Source organism: Giraffa tippelskirchi, chromosome 4 (genome assembly GCF_054371585.1).
Source record: "Giraffa tippelskirchi isolate mGirTip1 chromosome 4, T2T-mGirTip1v1.2.pri, whole genome shotgun sequence".
NCBI classification, from domain to species: domain Eukaryota; kingdom Metazoa; phylum Chordata; class Mammalia; order Artiodactyla; family Giraffidae; genus Giraffa; species Giraffa tippelskirchi.
The window spans coordinates 129427760-129437280 of record NC_137278.1 but is presented as its reverse complement, the minus strand read 5'-3'; positions in this window follow the sequence as shown (position 1 = coordinate 129437280).

The window sequence follows — 9521 nt, the reverse complement described above, 5'->3', positions numbered from 1 at the left end:
AGGATGCTATCTATCTACACCTATAGATAGGTATAGGCGTGGATACCTGTGCCTAGGCATGGAGGTGTGCGCGCAGTGCATATGTGTGAGCATGTGACTCACACATGTACACAGAGGCATATTTGTGCATATGTGTTCACATATACACACACTCGAGTGCACATGTGTGTGTACACATGCACATGCTGTGTACCTGTGTTCACATCTGCACACAGCTGTGAGCCTGTACATGTGAGGTCCTCTCCAAAGGCTGACCTTGCCCTCCTGCTCACCCACCTTGTGTCCCCTTCTCAGGCTCCTGATTCAGTACCAAGATGGGGTGCGTGGGACTTCCCTGGTGGTCCAGCGGCTAAGACTCTTCACTCCCCACGCAGGGGCCCTGGGTTGATCCCTGGTTAGGGAAGTAGTTTTCTTGGTGGCTCAGCTGTAAAGAATCCACTTGTCAATGAAGGATGCGCAGGTTCCATCCCTGGGTCAGGAAGCTCCCCTGGAGAAGGAAATGGCAGTCCACTCCAGTATTCTTGTCTGGGAAATCCCACGGACAGAGGAGCCTGGTGGGCTACAGTCCATGGTGTCGCAAAAGTGTCAGACACAATTAGCGACTAAATATCAACAACAAACAGGGAACTAGATCCTGTATGCCGTGACTAAGATTTTGCATGCTACAGCTAAAAGATCCCACATGCTGCAACTAAGACCTGGGGCCACCAAATAAATAAATAGTGAAAAAAAAAAAAAGAGGGATGCACCATGGCCTTGTTGATGGCACCACATCGTCTAGGGATTTGGAAGGAAAGCCATTTTGGAGAGGGACAGGATTGACGGGGATAGGGGCTGGATATGAGGAAGATAGGGGATAAGAGGGATTAAGGCTGGTGGGTGGGGACCAGCCTGGATTTTCTTCAGTCCCAGGCAGGGCAGGAGCCCCTCTGTGGGCTGGCCCAGGGAGCCCCTGTCCTGTATCTCCCTGCTGGCCTTCTCTACCCTGCTCTCTCAAGGCTCAGCCCCCTACTACCCAGGAAAATGCTCCAGGGGGCCTGCAGGAGAGTACCACGGCGGGGAGGAGGTGCCTGTGAGGTCTGTGCCCTGTCCCCATATTGTGTGTGCCAGGCAATCCCCCTTCAGGCCAAGATGGGACTCCCCTGTGCCTCCTGGGTGTGGAGGAGAAGGGCTGAGGCTCAGCCCCAGCCCCAGGAACTGACCACTACACCGCCCTCTTGCACCGACGCCCTCGGGCTTCTGAGCCGTGGACGTGCAGGCGGAGCAGCGGTCGGCAGGGGGCGCTCGGGGCCCGCGGATGGAGACGCGAGGCGCGCCCCGAGGGGGATGGATACTAGCAGGGCGGGACTGAAACACAGGTAGGACTCACCTGAAGTGGGAGGGGCAGTGAGAGGAGAGCACCGACTTTGTGCCAGGAGGAACATTTTCCAAAGAGGGACAGATATACACCCTCTTCATGAAGGATCTGACCCTCCCTGCCCCCAACAGACTCACAGACCCTCAGAGGGGTAGGCACAGGGATGCCCCCTCCCAAGTCTGGCGCCTTCTGGGCTGGTGTTTGAGGGCCCTGGGCGAGCCAGAGGCAGGTGGGGGTGACCCACGGTGCTGACAGGGTGTGCTGGGCCTCTGTAGCAGTGAGAAGGGGGCAAGGGCCTTGGACTCAGATTGGCTGTCTGATCCAGTTGGGCCTCACTGGGACCCTAGGCAGGGTGCTCCAGCTCTACTGAAAAGGGGGCAATGTCTGCTAGGTGCCCAGAACTGGCCTTCACACAATGGCCATGGAGCTTAATACAAATTGCCAGAATCTCCCTCACGGCAGGTCTGCACATTTCTTCCATAGATCTTTAATGAGCACTTGCTGAGTGCCTGGCCCTTTGTGGGACCCTCTTGGCACAGCGATGAGCACTGTCACATGGGATAGCACCTGCCTCCAGGAGCTTTGGTTCTAGAGGGAGTAGGCGTCCTATGGCTTGTCCTTTGATTCTCCAAAAATGGAAAGAAAGTGAACGTCGCTCAGTCGTGTGCGACTCTCTGTGACCCCATGGAATTCTCCAGGCCAGAATACTGGAGTGGGTAAATTTTCCCTTCTCCAGGGGATCTTCCCAACCCAGAAATTGAACCCAGGTCTTCTGCATTGTACACGGATTCTTTACCAGCTGAGCCGCCAGGGAAGTAATGATGTAAAATAAAGGTTGGCAGGGAAGGTTCTTTTATTTGTCAAATGCCGGGCTGGGAAGATTCCAGATCTTACTGTTCTGCTCTGATCCTCTGTCTCTGACCAGAGAAGTCAGAATCTGACTCTCCATCTCAAACTCTACATCTGACTCAGTTGAGGCTAGAGTCTAGGAATGCCCTCAAGGCCGGGCACAGCCTGGCCCCCAGCTTGACCAGTTTCCTCTCATTCTACCCCTCGCCCCTCCACTGTTGCCTCCTCACTGGCTTCCTTGGAGGTCCTCAAATATGCCAGGCAGGTCCTGCCTCAGAGCCTTTTTGCCCTTGCTGTTCCCTCTGCTGGAATGCTCTTTCCCATCCATGTGGCTCCCTGCTTCACCCCTATGTAGGTTTTGATGAAATGTCCCCTTCTCACCGAGGCGTTCCCTAATCTCCTGTGACTCACCCCACCACCAATGTTAACTATGCACATTTCCACTTAATTTTCCTCCATGTTGTTGTTATTTAGTTGCTAAGTTGTGTTTGACTCTTTGCAACCCCGTGGACTGTAGCCTGCCAGGCTCCTCTGTCCATGGGATTTCCCAGACAAGAATACTGGAGTGGGTTGCCATGTCCTTCTCCAGGGGATCTTCCTGACCCAGGGATGGAACTCACGTCTCCTGCATTGGCAGGTGGATTCTTCATTGCTGAGCCAACAGGGAAGCCCAGTTTTTCTCCATAGCATTTATCATTTCCATCTGGCCACCTATATCTTTTATAATATGTTTCTTTCTTATGTATCTCTCACCATGAAAATGTAAACTCCCTGTGAGCAGGGATTTGGGCAGATTTGTTTATGCTGTCTTCTCAGAGCCTAAAATATGTCTGGTACACTAGGCGTCAATAAAATATTTATCAAGTGAGTGTTGAGAGCTGGCTCTGAGTGGCACGCATTTCTTGGTGACAGGGGCTGATGACAGGGAGGTGCCTAAGTTGTAGCTGAGCCGAGTCGTAGCTGCCACAAACCTGTCAAAGGCTGAAGGACTTGGGGTGGGGAGGAGGAGAAGGCAGGAGTGTTTTGGTTCTTTCTTGCTCTTTTTGGAACTGAAGTTGAGTGGCTATGGTAATATCCACCAAACACGCCTTAGTTGAAACAGGGAGATGCAGGTCTCTCCCTTTGAAAAAAATTAAATTAGTACAAAAATATAGCAATCAAAGTGGGGGAGGTGTTCTCTTTCTTTTCTTTCCTTCCTTCCTTCCTTCTTCCTTCCTTTCTTTCATTCTGTTTTTCCTCAACTATCTCCCATCTCTAACAACCACCAATCTAGTCTCTGTTTTGGTGAGTCTGGTTTTCTTGAATTCCTCATGTGAGTGAGATCATGTAGTATCTGTCTTTCTCTGTCTGACTTCCTTCTCTCAGCATAATATCCTCACGGTTCATCCACATTGTTGCAGATGGCAGGATTTCCTTCTTTTTATGGCTTGGTATATATACCACAACTTTATCTCTGCAATAGGTTATTTCTATATCATGACTGGAAGAAAGTTGTCTGAACTGCAGATATCTCTTCAAGATAGTGATTTTGTTTCCTTCAGATAAATATCCAGAAGTGGATCATGCGGAAGGTCTATTTTTAATTCTGGAGAACCTTCCAAGCTGTTTTTTACAGTGGCTGCACCAATTTACATTCTCACCGACAATGTACAACCTTTCCTTTTTCTCCACATCCTTACCAACACTTGCTGTCTTTCTGATGATAGCCATTCAGGCAGGTGTGAGATGCTACCTCATTGTGGTTTTGATTTGCATTTCCCTGATGAGGAGTGATGCTGAACATCTTTTCAGGTGCCTGTTGGCCAACTGAATGTTTTCGTTGGAAAAGTGTCTATTCAGTTCCTCTGCTCAATTTTTAATTGGATTATTATTGTTGTTATTTGCTAATAAGAAATCTTATTGGGGTATAGTTGATTTACAATGGTGTGTTAATTTCAGGTGTACAGCAAAGTGAATCTGTTATATATAGACATACATCCACTCTTTTTAAGATGCCGTTTCCTTATATGCCATTACAGAGTATTGAGTAGAGTTCCCTGTGCTACATAGTAGGTCCTTCTTAGTTATTACTGTTATCTGCTATTGAGTTTACATGAATCATTCATATATTGATAATTCAGATATTAACCTCTTAACAAAGATACGAGTTGCAAATATTTTCTCTCATTCCCTAAGTTGCCTTTTCATTTTGTTGATGGTTTCTTTTGCTGTGCAGAAACTTTTTAGTTTGATATGTCTCACTTGTTTATTTTTGGGAAATGTCTGTGTTTCTGAACAGAGGGTTCCCAACAGGGGGCTCGTAGGATTATACATTCTCCACTGGGTCACACGTGCAGTACACCTTCTGGAAGCCAACAAGGGCCTCGGCCACCTTGTCAGAACAATAGCCTGGTCTTTAAGTTCCAGCTGTTCCCAGTAGAAGGGAAACATTTCACCTGTCCATTCCCTGCCCCATGTCCAAGAACCAGCCTCTGGGGCCCTCACTTGAGCTCTTGGGTTTGAGTAAGGCCAAACTTTCAGCCCTAGGGATGGTGTTGAATCTGTGTTTACTTATCTCTAGAAGGAAATGGAAACCCACTCCATTATTCTTGCCTGGAGAACCCCATGGACAGAGGAACCTGATGGGCTATAGTCTGTGGGGTCGCAAAAAGTCGGGCATGACTGAGGAAACAACAACAGTAAGTCCCCTACATACGAACCTTCATGTTGCGGACTTTCAAAAGACGCAAACATGCATGCTAGCCCCTGTATGCCAGCTGTTGTACTGTACTACTGTATTTTTCAAGGTACTGTACTGTAAGATGAAAAATATTTTCTTTATTTTTTTGGTTTGCTTTTTATGTATGTATTGTTAGTGTGAAAAGTATTATAAACCTATTAGAGTACAGTATTATATAGCCAATTGTATTAGTTGAGTAACTGGGCTTAACTAAGTCCAGTTGGACTTACGAACAAATTGGACTTATGAACCAGGTCTTGGAATGGAACTCGTATACAAACAAATGCCAGGGACTTACTGTATTTCAGCTCTCTTGCTTTATTCTTTACACCTTCAGTACCTCGTACACTTTCAGTTCTTTGCATTGAATCCTGTCCGTGAAATGCCTAGTCTGGTTTCCTGACCAGAATCCCAGCTGATACATTAAAGAAAGGAAAATCAACAAGACAAAGCAAGTTGTGCTAAACACTAGGAAGAACACTGCTGCTGCTGCTGCTAAGTCGCTTCAGTCGTGTCCGACTCTGTGTGACCCCATAGACAGCAGCCCACCAGGCTCCGCCGTCCCTGGGATTCTCCAGGCAAGAATACTGGAGTGGGTTGCCGTTTCCTTCTCCAGTGCATGAAAGGGAAAAGTGAAAGTGAAGTCGCTCAGTCGTCGGACTCTTAGCGACCCCGTGGACTGTAGCCTACCAGGCTCCTCCGTCCATGGGATTTTCCAGGCAAGAGTACTGGAGTGGGGTGCCATTGCCTTCTCCGAGGAAGAACACAGGAGAGGGCAATAATGAAATAGAAAATAAAAAGTAGTGTGGAGGTAGTAGGGGGTAGGGGCTATTTTCAATGGGCAGGGCTTTCTGAGGAGGTGATGTTTGAGTTGACAAATGAGGAGGAGCCAGACCTGGGGGGTGAGTATTCCGGGTGGGGTCAGGGTCTCTGGGGCTTGTGGGCTGTGACAGCCCCTCAGTGGAAGCCTGTCCTTGTGGGTGATGATTGAGGGAGTGGCGGTGAAGAGAAAGAGATGGCTTAGTTTGTGGCCCCAGCTCCGAGGCTTTAGCCCTGGGAGCCTCTGAGCAGAGGCCAGACATTTGGTTTAAGTATGTGCTTGGAAACTTAGTCCCGCCTCCCTTCTTCCCGCCCAACCCTACCTGGGGGAGGGAAGCCTCTGCGCGTGGCTCCGGCTCCTTAGAAGTGCTGATCTCGTCGCGGCCAGTAGAGGGCAGTGGTTGCTGAGGTGCGCGCAAGCTGGCGGCCGACCTTTCCCCTAGTGTTAACTTGGGCGGTCAGCTTTCCCAGGGCACCGGGTTGGGTCACTTCCCTTACCTTCTCTAATCCCTAGGGCCCCCAAACAGATCTCTGAGCCCTGGCCTCTCCTTGGAGGGGGTGGGAGTAGGGGAGGGAGATGCAGGTGAGGCCGGGCGGATGTGCAGACCCTTGCGTAACCACTCCTGGCCGAGTTCCAGTTCCAGTGGGCTAAGGGAAAGGCTCTCACAATTGGCATATTTGCTATTGTTTCAGGAAAGGGAGCCCCCTTTCGGGGCCCTAGAGTGAGCTCTTGTCTAACACTAGGAAACGAACTGTCCAAGGAGACACACGAGCTGACACAGCAAGAGAATTTACTGGGAAGGGTCGCCGGCCAGGATGGAGAGGAGGAGGGTAAGGGAAACCAGAGGACTGCTCTTCCATGTGGCTCACAATCTCGGGGTTTATGGTGATTGGATTATTTTCCAGGTTGCCTTTCGCCAATCATTGTGACTCAGGGTCCTTCCTGGTGGCCCACATATTGCTCAGCCAAGATAGGTTCCAGTGAGAAGGATTCTGGGAGAACATGTGGACTGGCGTCTCTCCTGTCACCTCTTGACCTTTCCCAAATTCTTCTGGTCTGAGATGGCTTGTTAATTCCGTGTTCCTTACCAAGATCACCGGTAGTAAAATAACTCATACCAATGCTTATTGTCGTGCCTGGCCAGGGTGGGCAGTGTCATGTTTCCCCTAACACTATTATTTTTATTTTAAAGCATTTAGCATGTGTCAGGCACCGTTCTTTTATCATGCGTCATCTCTTTAAAACTTCACACCAGATCTATGAGGCAGGTACTCAGTCTCCTGGAGGTTGCCCAAGATCACACAGCAAGAACTAGCATTTGCTCTACTCGCCGCGTCTCAATTCCTCTCCTGCTGCCTCCAAGGAGGGCGTGTTGCCCAGGGAATTGAGATGAGTAGGGAAGGGATGAGCAGAAGGGGATCATCAAGGGGCTGACCTGCTGGAGCACTCATCTGCTCCTTTATTCTGCAGATGAAGAATCAACTCCAGAGAGGGGACAGTGCCTTGCCGAGGGTCCCCCAGAGATCACATGGTTGGCCACACAGAGGGGACTTGGGCACTACAGGGGACCATGAGCTGGATCCTGAGCAGAAGCCAGAATTCCCTGGAGGGCAAGGACCCCTCTATACCCCTTTATACCCCACCCTTCCCTGCTGTCCCTGGTACCGGGGCAGCACATAGCAGATGCTCATAGTCCTCCACAGTGAGTCAGTCTTGCATCCCTCAGTAGCTGTAGTCATCTGCCATTCATGACTTCATTCATTTACTTGGCATTTAGTAAGCGCTGACAGTGCTCGGCACCCTGCTAGATGCTGGGATGCACAATTGAATAAAACACAGTGCCTGCACCTGTTGGCATATCTCCTGGTTACAGGGGGTTACTGCGGGTTACAGGGGTTACCCCCCATTACGACTTGTGCACCCGTAGTTTTCCTCATTCCTCTGTTCAGCCTGGCACTTACAGCTTGCTCTCTGCCCTGGCCAGAGGCTGAGCAATCTGCTCCACTCCCTCCCCCAAGCCATTTCCACTCCCTTCTTCTTTGCCAGCCCAGACACTCCCTCCTCCAGGAAGCCCTCTTTGACTAAGTCCCTCAGCTGCTCAACAGACCCCAGTGCTGAGGTCTTGAGCTCTGCCCAGGTATCTTTTGTTCTATCTGTCTCTGTTTCTGTGTGAGGCACTTCCTGCCTCTCCTCCAACATCAAGCTCTGGAGTTTCCCAAACACAGGGACTACCTCCCTTCCAGCTGTTTTTCCTCAGGTCTCAATAGACCAGAAGAGGCAGGAGGGGAGGTCATGCTGCCAACTTTCAGCACACAGAGGCTACCTTGGCTCTGGACCCCAGAGCCTCTTGGAGGAAGATTTCTCTGGAATCAGCAGGGCACTCACTTGACAGTCCTGACCTGAGACCCCTGAGCCCTAATCTTTCATGCTGAGCCTGGGGACTCAGGCTGGGCTCCAGCTGTTGGGTACCCACTCAGCCCCAGCACCCTTTGAGTTTGAAGGTGGGGGCCTTCAGTATCCACTTCACCAAGTCCCGGCCTTGGCTGCTGTATGTCCCTGTGGCAGACAGTCTAGAGGTGAAAAATGGTTCCAGTGAACCAACGTGCTTTCTTTTGCCTGCTGGGTGACCGGAGTTACAGTGCTTGGCCTCTCTGGGCTTCTGCTAATGATACCTGTCCTGCTTGTCTCACCAGTGGTTGGGAGGACTAGAGATCAAGGAGAAGAAAGAGCCAAGCCCACGTAGGGGCTTATTTTTGTTGTTGTACTCAGAACAGGGGTGGTGCCCTTGGCCAGGTGTTCACTGATTCACTCCAGAGGCTAGGAGTGGGAAGGAGGCGGAGGGAGCTCTCACGAGGAAGGGGAATCTGGCTCCAGACTTCCTGACAACTAGTCAGGATCTGCCAGCAGGAAAGGGCAGGAGAGTTTCTTGTTTGAATAGGGAGGTCATAGTTTCTCTCCCTCCCTTCCTTCCCTACCTCCCTCCATTTCTTCCTTCCTTCCTCTCTCCCTCTCCACACCCTCTGCCTTCTTTCTCTCTCCCTCTCTTCACGTAGTCACAGTGCTGCTTCAACAGGCCAGGCATTGCATTGACACCTGGGACACAGAGGCCAAGGAGATATGCCCTCCCCTTCATGGGACTTTAAGACTAGGAGACCTAAGTTGGAAAGTACACCATTCATTTATTCTTTCTTTAATTTTACTTTGACTGAAAACTTGCTATGGGCTGGGCACTGTGCAAAGCCCTGGGGAGGTAATGGGATACAGTCCCTGCCTGCAAGGAGTTTAGAGGATAAAAGACACAAAAAGAGGCAAGAAAGCACTGCTAAAGTAGAGGATTAGGGAGGCTAGGATCCAGAGATAAATTCTGCTGGATTTAAGTATGTATTCATAAATGTTTGTGAGATGAGTGACCCTTATGTAGAGAGCTTTCTTAACAGCTTATGAGTCAAAGAATAAAATTGTATTAACTAAAGGCTGATAAAAAATGCTACATATGAAGTAGTCAAAATAGTACATAAAAGGAAATTTATGGTCTTTAAAAAGAAAGATGGAAAGTTAAAACATTCAACTCAAGAAGTTGAAAGCTGATAAATTCAAAGAAAGCAAAGGAAAATAAATAACAAATAGGTTTTTAAAATGTAATATTTATTATGAATTCAGTGTCAGAAATTCAAATTAGTGTTCAGAAATTCATAATTCAGGAGTTAATAGAATAGAAAACAAAGATAATATAAGTAGAGAGCTGGGCTTGGTTCCAGGATCTTCCTGCATAAGAA